This window comes from Haliotis asinina, chromosome 3 (assembly GCF_037392515.1).
Source record: "Haliotis asinina isolate JCU_RB_2024 chromosome 3, JCU_Hal_asi_v2, whole genome shotgun sequence".
Taxonomy (NCBI): Eukaryota; Metazoa; Mollusca; class Gastropoda; order Lepetellida; family Haliotidae; genus Haliotis; species Haliotis asinina.
Window position 1 is genome coordinate 23,803,278 of NC_090282.1, and position 18,123 is coordinate 23,821,400.

The window sequence follows — 18,123 nt, forward strand, 5'->3', positions numbered from 1 at the left end:
ATATAATACATACACACACATATATATATTGTGTATATTTGTATGTGTGTGTGCGCGCGCACGCACGCACACACACATACATACATTAGTCCTGTGCGTACAATAGCCCCTACCTATTTGTCAATCGACAAGCAGAAATTGTACACAGAACTTGAATTTGTAACACATTTGTTTCACGAGGCTTGTGTTAACGAAAACATATAGACATACAGAGTCTCGTATATTTCGCTATTAGAATCCGTAAAGGTGTGTGTGTGTGTGTGTGTGTGTGTGTGTGTGTGTGTGTGTGTGTGTGTGTGTGTGTGTGCGCGCGTGCTCATGGAAACGAATACGGCAACACATGAAAGTGCAAGAGTTCCTCAATTTATTTCCAGAATTTAACCCACAGTGCAATACACACCTTGTGAAGAAACCTGGATAAGAATAAAGGTACACGTGTACTTTCATCTGTTCCCTTTTTCGTTTTCTTTATTTGTGTATAGTCATGTTTCATATGGACGGTTTGTATCAGTTGTGTCCACTGCTAAACAAACGGATCAATAAAAAGCAAAATACTGGTTTGTATACAGCTGTGAGTTATTTTAATCTGGAAAGACATCACGCCAAATTGTAAAGTCAGTTAAACTGAACACATGCTGCATATTGACTCTACTTTGAAGCAAAAGCAAAGTAGGCGACAGTTTTCAAAACCATTTCACTTGGTTCCATCTGCTGTACATTTGAAGCGTATCTGCTCCCGCGAGGAGTCGTACGCCAAATAGTACCGTGCCGAACGAGAAGTGACGTCACATTTGGACATGCGTTACACGTTAGGGTGAAAGGGAACCTGTTTGGAGTACCTGTTGAGATACAATCTGGCATCTAAAAAGTTTTAGCTTCCTCGACTGAAGTCAATAATCAACAGGTATGTGTGTAAATTATGATTAGTCAAATTATCGATGTCAGAATTATTATTTTTATCTCTGATTGCAACTTTGCAGTGAGAAAGTTTTAGAGCCCCCCTGGGCAGGTTTGACAGCCAATCAAGGACCGTAACTCGTGGTGTTTGTTTACAATTTAATACCTTAAACTAATAGGTGATAGATAATATTTATGACAACTTGTGTTTATGTTCACCAATTTCAACACCGTACAAGCGACTGCTGTTACTCACGGGCTTGATTTTACTGAACTTTATGGTTTGTACTCGGATGTGGGACACAGTGGTTTTATGAGATCAGAGTGTGAAATAAGTTTTTTAAATACTTCAGGCGGTTAAACGTTTCCATCGCGGACGTTCTTTGCATTCCAGGGAGATTGTAATAGGTCACTTAAGGTGAGTAAAGGTTGTACGACGTATATCTGTTGATATGCGTTGAAAAGGATATATGAATCATAAACGCATTAAATAGCTATGGAGGAAGTAGAGCATATCAAAGCTACAGCTTGAAATATCTTAATCGCCTGTGTCAAATTAGTTAAATATTAGTTGCTCCTGAGGCAAAGGCAGATGCCTTCATGGACTAGTTCAGGAAATGTTTCAACATGCCCCTGCTCATACCTGAAATTAATGTTCAAGTTGATGAGAAGTGTAATTTTCAGTCTTGATCAAAAGCATGCTCACTTTTTGACATGTTGTGGAATGTTTTCCCAGTTCTGGTGTCAAGTAGTGTAAACAAGTGCGTGTTTTGAGAATGTGAAAACATTTAGTCGGCTTGTGCAAGGGAAAATTTATGTTTATTGCAAGACCACATTACATAGAAATATTATCACATGGGTGTGAATAGGTGGCTATAGATTTTATCTCATGGTAATTGTTACTTATTTGATCAAATTGTTCAACATTGTTGTACTTCAAGGACATGTTCTGATTCTTAAACAGGAAAACCTTTGTACACATTTGTGTAACTATCTAGTATTTTGCAAAGATACTTTATGTTTAACTGATGCAAAGAAGATGAGTGACCTGACATTTGTGAAAACACAGTGTGATTATCCAAAATTATTCTTTTTAGCTGATAATTATCAAGTTATGTGACTGCATGTCTGTTGATTTGAAGGCACTGGCTTTGAGCACCTCTTTTTGCTATTTGATATAATAAAAATACATGACATTTGACTTGATATATAACTTGAATGCACAACTCTTAAATGTTTGTTATTTCTTACTGCAAAATGAATGGCTACATATTATTAACGTATGTCATGAGTTTGCTGTTTGTCAGTAGAGCGTACAGTCTTTGCTCTAGGTATGAGGTGAATAAACCCAGGAAGATAAGGTTTAGGACTGGTCTTTAGCAACAAATGCTTAACCTATGAGGTGTCAATAGAGATCACACTCATTGATTTGGTTTAAACATGTCTTTGTGTCCAATTTGGTTAATTGGTGTTCATGATGCCAATTACTGGATTGTCTGGGTAGGACTTCTTTGTTTAAAGACACCTGTTGTTCAGTCAGAATATTGCCATATGTGGTAGACAGTATGAATACATCATGTGTTTTCTTTGTCAGACTTGCATTTATGTTTTCTCTGTGTTATTTCATTTGATTCCTATAAGGAATGTTGTAGTGTGTACACATATAAAATGTTGATGCCTGTTGTCCTTGATGTGCGGGTGTTGAGCATCAAATATCAATATATACTGTATTCATCTCATAGCATAATTAAACAAGTAAGGTTGAGCTAGTGCATTGATATAAAAGTGGACAACCATTTTGTTGTGATAGTGATACAGCCATGCATGCAAAGGAATGCAGTTGGTTTTGATTGGCTTGTTCTTAATGCCACATTCAGCAATATTTCAGCTGTATGGAGGCAGACTGTATATAATCGAGTCTGGACCAGACAATCTGGTGATCACGATACGATACATATCGCGATATCTTGGAGCGATATGATACGATTCGATTCATATCACACTATGCTATCTTTAGTAATTTCCTTTGAAAACGCATATTTTGATATGAAGTAACAGTGTAAATTTTGACATAACTGTTGATTTCTAGTGAAAATTAACAATTTTAAGGTCAACAAAAAAATGTATCGATATATTTATCGCCTGATAAAGTATCACGATTATCGATACTACGATATGTTGTCACAGCTCTAGTGATCAACAACATTAGAGCCAATCTACGCTGTTGCTGACTAGTACATGGCTGCTGTGTTGATGATCATGATAATAAGCTGCTGATATTTCACTTGCATTGACAGCACTGTGATTTAGATGATACAAGTGTTTAGGATACTTATGTCAAATAAGTCCGAGCTTGACCACTCGATCCCATTAGTCAATTTTTACGACAAGAATGGGATGCTGAAGATCAATTCTAACCTTGATCTTCATGGGACTTTAAGTCAGTGAAAGTATCTCACTACAGTGGCAATATATCACTCTTCGTCTACTTACAAGTGGTACATGTCAGTGTTTACTTGAAGTAGGTGAAGATAAATAAGACTTCTATGTTTGGCATGTGAGTGAACTGTTTAACCTGTTCAAATCACCTTGCCTACACTCTGGTAGTCATGTTCGCTGGGGTTTGTCTTCTGTGGTATATTTGTCTAATGTCAGTTAGGTGCATACAGACAAAGGTATTTGGTGGTTAAGCAGCTTGGACTGTTGGTAGAGGTCTCAACCGTGGACTGTGTATGAAAGTCATCACAGTTGTGTATATCCGCCAAGTTCACAGGGTAGTCTTAGCATGGTGTGAAGCACTATTACAAGTCTATATTGAAGTATTGGCGTTAAGTGGACTAAAGCTTAATTTCAGAATATATGTAATCTGTAATTGTGACTGTAATAAATAATCCCATTTAAATTGAAAAGGAGCCCCTGTGAGATGGCAGATTCCTGAACCTGAGGACATCTAGACCTGCTTAATTTAGACCTTAGCATTGCAGAGATTGCTTGGAAGTAGGGAAAATAATGTGGTTCAGCGACTCTGAGTCTGAGAGCAACTAAGGGATTGACAGAGTAGGGAGTTACCATGCTCAAGAGCTGTGTCGTTTTGTGCTAGTTTGATGCTAGGTGATCATAATTCTGTTTCTTAGATGAAATCTGTGTTCTTCGAACAGCAAGATATTGATATACATTGGCTGCAAGCAGGTATAAATATGACATTTTACTCTGCTGTTTTATATGCCACCAGTGAAAATACTAAATGCTTAAATCAATCCCTGTTATTGATTTGTTGAAGAGAATTATTCCTGCTACATGTTTGTAGTCTTTAAGGAATCATGTTTGAAGCAGACAATCCTGTGACTGGCACTATAAGCATCAATCACATTAAAGTGACAGTAATCAATCAAGTCACCTTTCCTGACCAGGATACCTGTTTGGTTGACTTTACTAAAAGCACAGGCTGCATAGAATCTATGCTTTTATTGGGTGAGTGAGTGAGTGAGCTTTTTTTCAGCATAGTTTGCAGGGATTTACCTTGCGTCCTGTATTTGAGGGTCAGTGGGACTCAGACTCTTATTTTTCAAGGGTCTTGGACAACAAAATGGGGGTCCCGGACACTCAAATATTTGTTATTAATCAGTTATTGTATTGGGTATCACTAAAGAGACTGGGTGGTCAAGATCATGTTGGTTGACACATGCCATCAGTTCCCAGTTGTTTAGATTGGTGCGCATGATGTTGATGATGGGATTGTCTGGTCATCATATCCATGTTGCGTATATCGATGCTCATGCTGTTAATCATGGGATTGTCTGGTCCAGACTTGATTATTTACAAACCACCACCATGTAGCTGGAATATTACTGAGTGTGGCATAAAATTAGATTTACTTGCTCACTTAGACAATTGCACATATTACCAGCCATGCGGTAACAATAATGCTGTATAAGATATTTCATGAAAACAAACTTGAAAGTTTAATCTGTCCCAGGGCACCAATGTGTACCAGTTTTGGGATAACAGTAATGTATTTTTCTGCAGGCTTTTTGTAAAGTAGCTCTTGAAAGTTTTACCTGTTCGAAATGACACCAACAGTCGTATTTCGTGTATACATATTAATGACTATATAGTATAGCACTGATGCATTTTCCTGTGTGCCTTATAGTCAGACAAACTGAAAGTTTAACCTGAGTTAAGGTACCACCATTCATTACTCAAATGTTTCCAGCCATGGGTTGAGGATAATGCTGTTTTCTGTGAGATGTTTTATGAAAATAGAACTTATAAGTTTGACCTGTTCAAAGGTAAATCCATTCATGATATGACCATCACTGTTTAATTGATACAAGAACGAATAATCATTATCTTCTCAGATATGTGACATCATTAGTGACAGTGTTACATTGCCATATATCACAGTGTTATATTGCCGTATATCACATTGATATATGTGGCCTAATTGATTGTACATGAATAGTTCACTTCCTTGATGATCTGTGAGTGGCCAGTCAGCCACTGTTGTACACAGTCACCTGGGCAAACTTACATAATCCATGGATGACCCCCAGGACAAATACCAGGTATTGACAGGTAGGGGGAGACAGTTGGTACAGGTAGGCCCAGGTGAGAAGACCAAATGGGACAGGCGTGAAAGATAATAGAAATTAAGGGTTAGATTTGTGTAATTGTTGCTGGACATAGCGGACAGCAAATGGAAAACAGTCCAGTCTAGGTAAGATGGGTCAGCATGTTTGACCAGGTATAAAGTTCAGGTTTGATTGTAGTGTAGACGTGTGTTGCCTCGTGCTGTCAACAGGGTGGGAAATATGTAGAATCCCTTGTCAAAGAATCAAAGACTGTCGATTTGTCGAGCTTCGTCATTTTGGAACGACTTTGGTCTGTCCAACAGTTTATTTTCATTCAAGCAATTGCTTTCAAAGGAGTTGTTTCCCCAAAATATCTGAATTGAAAGGAGGGACAAACTGTGAGGGTGAGGTTGTAAAATTGTGTAACTATTGGCAGTGGACAGTTGATGAACCACTGTCAGTCTCTTCTTAACATGCTTAAGAAGGCTGTGTAATGTGAGTGTGAAGCTAAACCATATCGCTGTGGTTGGGGTGTGCATGTGTGTAATTACGGCCCAAGTGGACAGTGGCATTTGCAGTCCAACCTAGGTGAGAAGTCTACTATGACAGGTGCTTCAGGGGCTGGACCTTCTGATGCAGTAGAGCTGTACCTGTTTCTTGTTTGATCTGGTCAGTGTACTTGAATGCAAGAGGTGCTAACACTGTCAGTCTTCTGGATGTCCTGTATGCATGGATTGTCACATCAGATAGTCGGTGGCTGACTTAGGATGTGACTCTCAGACAGGTATGTTTGCCCTTGGTAGATCCTTTGTGAAAAAAGGAGAAGATTCACAGTCATTTATGATATCTTACACAAAGAATCACTGGCATTTTGGCAATCTTTGATACTTTGACATGGGTTAAGCCAAGTGTTACTACAAGCAATGTCAGTTCAGGCCATCAAAGCATATTTTGTGATAAAAATTTAATTCTTTCTTTTCTTTATTTTTTAAAAAATTTTTTTAGTAGAATGTTTATGTCCAATAACAGAGTATTGTTGGGTTCTGAAGACAAGTAACTTTGAAATTTATTACCCAATTTAAATATCACACTATTCATAAAGCCAAGGCCAAGACTTGACTACCAGATTATGGAGCACAGTTCAATTAACTCGATGATAGTTTTTAGTTTTGAGTAATAGGATTTGAAGTTTTGTAAATCTGTAAAGGTTAAAAATGAATGATTATGTATCAGTATTCTTATTTTGGAACTGGTATCATCTGTATGGCTTATGTTGTTTCTATTCAAACACGTAACGAACGAACATTTGGACATTTTCCAGTCTTTGACATGAACATATTTTGCATAAAAAAATGTTCCTTAATAATTGTCATAAAATGTAATGAAAAGGATGAAACTGTGGAGATCTAGATTTGCCTCATATTCTATACTTGCATATCTGTTTCAGGGTGTTTATGACAGAATACGTATCTCACATCATAAAAGATTGTGTGAAGCTTGTTAGTTTCCCCTTGCCAAAACATGGCTAGAATACTGCCAACATAGACTTGATGACACTTACTGACATACCAACAATAGTTTTGCACTAAGACAACTTTGTGCAAGTGGCTCAAGGCCACGCAGGTTTAGTACAAGTCAGGATTGGCATTGCTTAACACTTACGCACCCTACCTTACCGAGGAGAGATGATTTGTGGGGACTTGTGTTGTTGATTCTGTAGATTGTATGCAAACAACACTGACATGTGACAGTAATTGATAACATGTTTCATCTTTTATATCGTCTTAACAACTGTTGCTGTATAATATTAGATAATGAGGATGTAATTTTCATTTAGCCATGTTATAACTTTAACATGAGTTAGTTTATAGCATTACACCAAAACGATCAGCTGATAACCAAAGACAAAAATAATACAATAACAGGTGCCATTTATAGTGAACTACTCTTTTTTACGTAATGAAACATGCATTGTTGTGATATGTATAAGTCTGCCGTATCTTGTGATTGCCAAGGACATCAGCAAGCAGAATGGATGTATGTGTCACTACATCTGCTTAAAAAGTACATGTAATGTCGTTTACATGTGGAGTCGTATCAGGTCTGTTCTGGCTGGCTTTTTGTTTGGTGTAGTGGTTGATATGCTACCTCACATTAAAGATGATTGTTTGGTTCCAACGTGGAATCGTGTCAATAGTCTGGTATCAAGGTCTGCTGTAAAGGGCAGTGATTTGGTGAAGTGGTTGATATGTTATCTCATGCTGAAGATGAGTGTTGGTTCCAGTGTGGAATCATGTCAGTTGTCTGGTGTCAAGGTCCAGTGTGAAGGGCAGCGATTTGGTGTATTGGTTGATATGTTATATGATGTTGAAGAATGCTCTTTGATTCCAGTGTAGAATCATGTCAATTGTTTTGTGTCATTCTTTGATTCTAGTGTGGAATTGTGTCAGTTGCCTTGCATCAAGATCTGCTTAAAGGGCAGTAGTATGGTCTTGTTACCATACTGGACAAAGTATGGTAGGGATATTGTATTTTTAGTATTGATATTTTATCAGCGTGTCAACAAGTAAATAGATCATCATTCAAAATTTCAAAATTTGCGTATATCCCTAACTATTTTTGTCCAGTATATGTGATCTTATGTTTAAGAGCAGTGTTTGTTTTGAATCTGGAATTGTTGGTCGCCTTGCATCAAGATTTGCTGTCAAGGGCAGTAGTATGGTCTTGTGGTTAATATACTCAACAGTAAAAGAAATGCAACTCTGTTTTTTTGTCATGTATTGATTAGCAGACATAAACATGAACACTTACTTCTAGGATCTTTAATTATTTCAAAACATGCTGTTCTTTTTCTGTATAAAAGTATAATTTATCTCATGCTGGAGAACAGTGTTTGTTTCCAGTATAAAACTGTGTCAGTTGTATGCCTTGAATGAGTGATGTGTCTTTGCTGAATTATTATGGCCTGAGAGGTGGCACAGTGATAAGTGTGTTAACTCATGTTGAAGTCTTAGGTTTGATCCTCTACATGGTCAATTGTGCAAGGTCACTTCCTCAGTTCCTGGAATCTCAAACTTTACTGGTATCTTGAAACTTAATGATGTAAGATTTGATAGTGTCAGCACACAAGTAGATGCATGGTTTAATGCTGCTGGTGGCATTCAGTATCATCTTTGTCAACCTGAGTGGATCATTTGAAGCGTTTTGTGTAACTGTTGATAGACAAGCAAACATTCATTTACTACTTCACACTCGCTGACTCGATTCCCTTTGTTACTGTCCGATATTTTTTCATGTCGCCTACTGTTCCGTGCCATGTTAAGGCCTACGAGCCTGTAAGTAGTTGTGTAAATATGAAAAGGTCATGTTTTCTCAAGTGCCTGAATGCTTTCATGTATTGCTGACACAAACTGCACTCTCTGATCCATAGAAATAACTTCTACTTTCCATTTTGCTGCTTCAGCACTTAAATTTCATTGATTACAACATTCGATTGTGATTTCCCTAGAGGTCAAGGCAATCTTCTGTAATGCCACATTCCACAGATGCACTTTGGGTATTCACAATTCAAGGGGTGTAACTCTCTGTTTACCTTGTAAAACAGTTCAAGAACAGGCAGTAGTATCACACTAGTGACACTACCCACTTCCATCACATACCTTTTCATGTTCCCCTGTCTTTTGTTTGCAGGCCGATCTTGTCAATTACAGCGCGGGCTAGTCAGTAGATTGTCATTCACAATGGCTACCCTAGCGTCATTACTGGGATGTTTCAAAGGGAAATATGTCAGTGACTCACTTTCTACAGACCTGCATTGGCCTAAGATGTGAATTGATCTCTGATGTTCCACACCCTATTTGAATAAATGCCCATTAACATCTGTGAGAAAGAGTTTTTTCGAGAGATGTTATTTAGATACATCATCGTAGGATCAGCTAGAGAAAAAGGTGTAAGAGTTGCTGTGCCATACCCACACCTGTGAGGGTGTAATATTACACAACTGGGTTAGATTTGCATTAGGGACCTATTGTCAGGAACACTTGATATAGGGGTCTATGTTTTCACATATTGTCTACACAGGTTATGTAGCATGCATGGTAGGTATTTTCCTTTGATTTTGTTTATTGAGATTGATGGAAACAGGTAACTCATTTCAGAAGATCACAGTCGTTACAGTTTTCTTGGGTGTCATATTTTGAAACTGACTTAGTACTGTACTATGACAGTTTTAGTAATATTCCAGCAATATCAAGGCGGGCTCGTCAGAAATGATTGTTTTTAAGGAAAAAAAAGGGGTATGAGTGAAAAAGACATTAGTTCATACCACATAATAATAACATACAACAACAGGTGATTGCGAAATTGATGAATGACAGCAGCTGTCATGACAAATGTGCAATTATTCTGAAAATTGAGGTGCTGCAATAAAATGAATATAATATTTTAGTAATCTATTTTCCAGAGTATGACATCTTGCTTGGTATTACCAAAACACAGAAATGTGAAATTGTAGGAAAACCTACAAAGGTAATATTGTACAATTGTGAAGAGAATATTCTTTAATGTAATATATCTGTGAATGAAAATGCAATACATGTATGACTGTTCTTGAGAGTTTACCACTGTTACAGTATTGGATCTTCAGAAGTAAGATAGTGTCTGGTGCTTCTACCCCATATGTTGCGGTAATAGATTTGAGTCTCTGTACATATACCAATAAACCGTCAGATTTCAATAACAAATTTCAGTGGGATGAAATTGGCCTTTACCACTGCCTGTTTGTGAAGATGTCAGTAAATCCTGACTAAAATTTGCCTTCAGCAACCACTTGGCCTTCCTCATGAAGATCCAGATTAGAATTCCTCTCAGTCACCCATAATGGTCGACAGTGGAGAATAATCAGGTGGTCGGACCCTCTGATTGGTTGATATATGTATATCATTGTATTCCCATTGTGTAAAACAATGCTCATGTATCAATCACTTGATTGTCTGATCCCGACTTAATTGTTAATAGATTGCTGTCACATGGTTGGAATATTTCAGAGTGCAAATTAAACAACATGAACCTGTCCACTTTTGAACACAACATTCACCAAATGCCCAAGTACATGCTGACACAACCAGATTGTGTTATTCACATGATTGTCAACTTCAGGTTGGCCGGCGGGTCAGACTGAGTGACCTGCTGGACTCCGGGTCAGATGTTTCACAGGGATATGGCCTTTACCTGTGTTGACAATTTGGGTTTTTAGTGATCCTGAATATGGAATGCTGGACATTTGTTATAGCTGACTGCTTGCCAAGTTGTAATTCCCCATTCATATATATATATATTTTATCCTGCTGCTATAGGTCCTCAACAAAGTGTTCATGAGAAGTGATAGGGTTTAGTTTTTGACATCTTTAGCAATTTTCCATCAATATGAAAGCTAGGTTACACCAAAAAAAACTTCACAGCTTGTAAGAAGTGAGTGAGTTTGCTTTTATGCCTTTTTTGGCAATATTCCAGCAATATCGCACCAGAGGAACACCAGAAACGGACTTTTAAGTTTGTAAGGAATGACTGTCTTATTTTAGATTGGATCAGGTGTGGTGATGTGATGTGATTAAGGCTTGTAAATATTGTTATTCTAGATTTTTTTCCCATTCTAACTCAGTGTAATGACAATTTTACATACCATGTTGTATAAACACATATAAACAGAAAATGGTTCCTGTGTGACAAAGATCAAAACATGTGATAATAAATTGACCACCGTAATTTCTATAACATTTCTTTGTGCAGCATTGCTGTGTCACCAGCACACAAGCTGTGTAGGTATTGCTCATTTATGAAGACGTAATGTTATGTTTTATTGCATCAAAGATATGTATCTCTTAAGCAAACTCGTTCATGTATCATTGTTTGACATAAATGTTAGCAGAGCCTTCAGCCAACATATTTGCTGCCAGTTTCTTCAAACTCTTGCATCCGCTTCTGTGTGACACATGCTATGTGAAATCAGAATACTGATAATAGTAGTATAAAACCCCCTTCACTCACTCATTCATTCTAAGTGGATTTGATTGTGGGAAACTCTCAGTTGTCATGTTCTGGGAAGGTCTCTGTTGAAATTGAAGGCAGCTTCATGAATAATTCAGTTCAGCTATCTTTACGCACAATATCCATGAAGGAGCCTAGCTGGAATATCATGTGTAGTGTCAAAGGACCCTAACATGCATATGTAAACTGAGCAATGTAATCAGGAGCCCATGTGTGAGGGCTGAACACACACAACTATGACTGCAAAGTTAGACTTGCACACGTCTCTTTCATAATATTTAATAGTATAAACCAAAATTTCTAGATGGCATAATTAATAAAAACAAGTTGTCACTGTAAAAGACTGGGGTCCTTTCTGTCCGCTTATGTAGGTTTAGGTATTGCAAAGGTAGAATTACTACACATCCATGGAATTATCACTTAGTTAAGCCATTGAGCAAGGCCATAACAGGATAACTTGAGAACCAAGTCTCAAGTGGTTTGTTCTGTGCATACAGGATACAAATCAAGACCCATCTTCTTAGCTTGTCAAAGTCATGTTATAAAAGACTGTTTCCTTCACTGGATTATGTGATACAACCTGTTCTTGATGTCTGTGATTGTTTGTTTTTATCTATGAAAGTGATAAGTTTTACATTTGGGAATTGTCGAAGTAAGCAGAAGTTGGCTTGGCAAGCTGTTATAAAAGAGGACGGCAAAATAGGTTGAAGTTTTGAAATAAACATATTTCAGTTTGATTTCATTAAAATAACTTTTTATGTAGTATAGAAAGTGGCTCCAAGGAATTTCTTTGAGAAACTGTTTAATGAAATTATATAAAAAGATAATTTAACAAAATCAAACTGAAATATGTTTATTTTAAAAGTAAATCTGCAGTAATGCAAACACGTCTGGATTGTTTCAATCTAGATTTGCTTGCAGTACCGCAGATTTACTTGTACTTTTGACATAAAACAACAACAAAAAACTCACAAGATAAGAATAGTGAAAGAAGATAGTATTTTCATTATGCCTTTTGATAAAGGAAAATCTTATGTTTAAAAAACAACAACCAGTGTCTCAGAGGCTTATAATGTATAAACAAGGGTTTTGTGTGAAACATTTTCAATAAAAAAACCAATTTTCTTATATTGTCTTTCCATTATGATTGACATTTGTAAACAATTGTATGGCGTCCAATTATGAAGACTATCCCTATTATCATTACTTGCTCTTCATGGCTAAATAATAGCTTGGATGGATTTAATGTTGGTGCTCTATTGTATAGCTTCCAGAATCTAATTATCTTATTGAACCCATAAAATTGACATTTTCAGTGTTGCAGATAACAGACTCCACTTTCTTGATAAGAATGTCCATTTCTAAATAATTTGAAACTATTAGAACTTATTTTATAAAAAACCCTATTTTTGACAAAACTCTTCAAGCATGTGATGAAGTCAGCTCAGTATTTGTATTTATGATTATGATTGCAAGTTGATGTTGTCTCAGATTTGAAATATAATGTCTCAGTTTTATTCTTTCTGATTATATTGACATCCTATCTCTGTAATTTAATGTGTCACAGCATCATTGATTTTAAGTCAACCATAGTAAAATTAGTGTTTTCAGGTTATTTTCACTTATTGCCAATAAGTCTGAGTGTTTTTAAATAAATATATAAATGAACATAATGTTAATAGCATCTTTTTAAAACAGTTGTGTAATAATGCCGAGATTTATGAGCAATGTTTACTTGGAAACTGAATGAAATGCTTCCAGCTATGTGTGGAATGTGAAATGTTATTTAAACAAGTTGGTGAGAGGTTTCGAGTTTTGCATATGCTGAAGGTGAGTTGTCCTCCATATACTATATGACTGACATACAGATTGTCACAGTGACCCATGAAAGAAGTGCAGTAACATAAACCTTAATTTGAATATGTAAACACATCTTCATGGAATATTTTTCATCAAGATACACTTCTTCTCTTTACAGCAGCTCAGATAATGATGACTTTTGCTGTTTTGAATGTACATGATGTTATCTCGACTAAATTGGCGAGTCGTGTATGTATGCAAGACATGTTCGCCGTGAGCATCAGTTGCCATTGTACTTGACATAGTTGACTTGAATGACACAGTGTCGTCACATGGTGCAGACCCACTCAAGCGGTGCAGTGAGTTATGGTAGCAGATTCCTAGGTGATGATGAATGTAGTGAAAGCCGTGGGCTGTGTGACAGCCTCCACTGGGTGGTGGCGCTGGCATTGATGTGTGAGACACTTATGTAGATTTCTTATCTTCCATGACTCCATCTAGATAAACTAGCCAGGTGCCATGAAGCTGCATGCATAGTCATGCATCATGCACACCTATCTATAACCATACTTCACCATCAAGAGTCCTTTAGGTGATTCATGTAGCTGCATGCATAGTCATGCATCATGCACACCTATCTATAACCATACTTCACCACCAAGAGTCCTTTAGGTGAACGTCAGATTTGAGGCGTGAAAACCAGATTTACCAAGATATGGACCCTAGTATCTGACTGAGTTTAGTTTTATGCAGTACTCAATAATATTCCAGCTATTAGGCGGTGGTCTGTAAGTAATCAAGTCTGGGCCAGACAACCCAGTGATTTGACAGCATGAACATCCATCTACGCTATTGGGAAACGATGACCTGTATCAACCAAGTCAGCCAGTCTGACCACCCGATCCCTTTAGTTGCCTCTTAAGACAAGCATAGGTTACTGACGATCAATCCATGACAAGATCTTTGCAGACTTCCTGGACCCTAGAGTATAAAATAAATAGAAGTTCTGTTCATGTCTAGAATTAAGTCTTGACTGCTTCAACTCTAGGCATTGTTCTGGGCTATATTTAAATTTGTTTGGCAGGATAATATATTTTTTCATATTTTAAATAAGGTCCCACAATAATAATAGTGCACATTTATAATGCTCTTATTTCCATGCTTGTAGCATGCTCAGGGTGCAACAATGAAAAAAAAAGTACATAGATAGGGATGGTGACTGAGTAAGCATGATTCATAGAACAGGAGGAAACAGTAGGCTTTGATACTTGTTTTGAGGTTAGAGAATGTTTAATATCTTGTGGAAAACATTTCCTCATGTAGGGGACATAATATTCAAAAGATCTCTGACCAAAGACTTAGACTGGTATCAGCTCTCATATGTATTAAGAAGGTTACTTATGCTGAGAGTTATGTGTCAGACAGAGAATGTTGAAGTGGACCCTTGCTCTTATTCAGTCTAAGTAAGCCTAGCCTCACTACTTTTCGTTACACTCCACTACTGAGTCTATCAAAACCTTATGGGAGGTCGCGTCAGCTAACCTTAGATACTGACCAATCAGAACACAGCTTACCAAATTGCGAAAGTGGACATTCGCACATACCTTTTGAACGTTTTATCTCGAAAACGTTTGTACCTGAATGATTTCGAATGCTATTTAGCGTACAGTCGCTTCTTGGTGATGCACATGGCACACGAAACAACCATGACAACAGTGAGAAAATAGGCTCAGAAAATAGTGTTTTGGACAGCATTCAAGGATGTAATCTTGCAGAGATATTAGCTAATGGTAACCATGTCAACAGATGCCCCAAAGTGTATATACTGCAGGTCAAATAACAGGGTTATATGCAGATTTTTGCTTGTGGAGAGATCTGTGTCAGTGACCTGAATATTTTGTAAGTCCCTCCGATCCCTAAGTAGTAGCTGTTGTCGCTGTTGATTGGACGGTCATAGGTCGCTCAAAGGCGGCTACCTGATGCAACCTTCTACTAGGGTTTGTGGAGAGTAACGAATAACACTGAGACTAAGTTTACTTAGACTGTTCTCTTATTAAAAGCCAGTGGAGATTTCTAAGATCAGGAGTGATGTGTGATTTCCTGGAGGTGAGGATCACTATTCAAGCTGTCATATTTTGGACCATCTGAAGTTTGTCAAGGACCTATCTGGAAACCACCTCAGATTTTCCTCGAAAATTCAGTACATACACTGTGATACTGAAAAAAATACTTTTTTCATACACAGCCCTAAAAATTTGTTAAATTTGGTCAGTGTATCAACTCCTACTTCTACATGTATACACAACTAACATGTTTACTGAGTATACTTTTTCAATCAGTTTTGTGTACCCACGTAGAAATATTCAGAGTTGGTTCAGATTGAGAGCACAGAGTCCCCACTGTCTCTCAATGAGAACTGCCATCAATAGATTCTTACTTGCCCCTTCACAATACAGTATTCCTATGCTTGAAGACAAGTGTGAATTTGGAATACTACAAACTAGCGTGAGGCAAGGTTCCAGTAAAATATCCTGCTGACCTGCCTGGTAATCAACAGTGTCAACAATCGTATTGACTAAATCCGATGTGCAGAAAACCAATTGTTTCCAGTTAATGCAGAGGATTTTCAGTTGTAATCAGTTTTATACTGAACACTCAGCGCAGCCATTACCTCAAGCAGTTCTCAAGACCAGAATGGATGGATGCCCGCTATACTGTGTCTAATATGATATAAAACATAATGGCATTGTGGATGGATTTCTTGTAAACATCAGTTATTACACGTAGAACTCTATAAACCAAAGGACATTCAAGCATCTGTTAAGGAAGTCATTGCAAATTCATAGACTACAATAATGCAATACAGGCCCTTCCCATTCTGTTAACTATAACTGGTCTATTAATGGATGTGGCTTGATTATTTTTGTTAGTTTACGTGAAAGCAATCTTTTTTCAAAGTTATAAACCTGAAAAACATTATACAAACATTGTCTTTTATCAGGAGGTTAGCGATAGTGTTTGACTCAGACTTTGGATATTTCGACCGGTTTTTGTCCCTGGATATCATGCCAATGAAACTAAGATCTGTTGTTGTCTACACTGCACTTTTCGTTTTTTTTTTTTTTTAGTTATGATGCAAGCAGTGCATACATGACCTTTTTTTACACACTGCACTTTTCAACATTTTCACTGAGAGGCAGTGGTCTGAAAATATTCCAGTCTCTACCAGACAATCCAGTGATTAATATAATGATCATTGATCTACACATTTAGGAAACATGAACCAACCTCAAATGGAAAGCATGAGTTGTTGATGGACCAATTCTGACCCAGATCTTTACAGGTTAAAATCTTGTGAATAATCTTCTTTTCATTAATATACAGACCCATGCAAAAAGTATTCAGACACTTGATGTAATTTCCATAGACTTACATGTTAATTTTGTGTAGCATAAATAGTTTTCATGAAATTAATTTTCTTAAGATCCAAGTCAAATTTTGCACATTTGTGGGGAATCATCTTACCTACACTCACATGATTTCTGTCTAATTTCCTGTTGCTTATTTATCAAATGGCAACAATTTAATCATCATTTGTACAGTGCCGTGAGCTCCTTTGACATAATAGTCTCTGGGATTGTGCATTGTGGAATCACAAGTAAGATGATAAATGTGATGTCATTAATTAAATAGTGGTTGGAAAAGTGAATTGAAATTATGTGCGCAGAGCAAAGACGATTTCCAATTTGCCAGTCAAATTTTACAAAGATCCACCCTAAACTCTCTTCATGAAAATCATTTATGTTACGCTGAAATAACATGTACGAGTCAATGGATATGACATCAAGTGTCCGAATACGTTTTGTATGACACTGTATATCTCCTACACACTGTACAATGATAACTCAAACCCTGACCATACATATTTATTCCACACTGGAACTTAATAGGTTTGGGTAGTCTAAGGGTTCGAGTGTTTGCATTCAATTTTCCACTTGGATGTAATGTTTTATGCCTGTTTGAGGTGTTGCATAGTGTGACATACATGAATATTGACAAAAGTAGTAGTGCCTAACTATCTTCTTCCACTTATTGAAGATCACACATTTGTGTACAGATATCTTAAATTCCATCAGGCCAAGCTTTAGTGATAATATTGACTGGATCAGATATATGACTAATGTAGCATTCTTCAAACTATTATTGCAATTGTATTATTCAGGCCTCATTAACTGAATAACATAACTAATTGTAATGACATGCTGAGTGCTGGTTTTTAAAGCAAGTGAAATCTCTCTGCACAACAGGAATAATCATAGTGTTTACAGAATATATTACGAGTCAGAATGCTTTTGTCCTCATTCCTAGAGTTCGTGGACTGCACACATATAATATGACATATTGTTTGGATTTCAGGTTAGAAATGGGCCTGATCTTGGACTAAAAAGAGATTTTCTGGATCAGATGTTTAGATTTGAGGTCAAGGTTAACTGATATTGTAGTAACTGTAAAGCTTTGCTCTGTGCTCATGATTTTGATCACAGGTTTGTGTGGTCCAGACTCAATTATGGACAAGATCAGGTTGCTAAGGGACCATTTCTAACCTGGAATCCTAACAATAGGTCCAGACTAAATTATTGACAGGTATTTTTGTGACTAAACTGTTTTGAGTATGTTCAAAACCTGTTTCTAAATCATACCTTGATATCATAGTTGATACTTACCAAAAGACATTACGAAATGGTACATTTTACTTAACAGTCTTCAGGAAGCATTAGGGTAGGTGGGGTAGCCGAGTGGTTAATGCATT

The 18,123-nt window shown here is 37.0% G+C and overlaps 1 protein-coding gene across 1 annotated transcript in view; it reads left to right on the plus strand.

The window, feature by feature from the left end:
- Positions 1-784: 784 nt before the first annotated feature.
- Positions 785-18,123, plus strand: part of LOC137277723 (ankycorbin-like) — a 64,482-nt gene continuing 47,143 nt past the window's right edge. The window contains exon 1 of the mRNA XM_067809613.1: positions 785-904. The gene's annotated coding sequence lies outside the window, so the exon portion shown is untranslated. The remainder of the gene's footprint in view (positions 905-18,123) is intronic.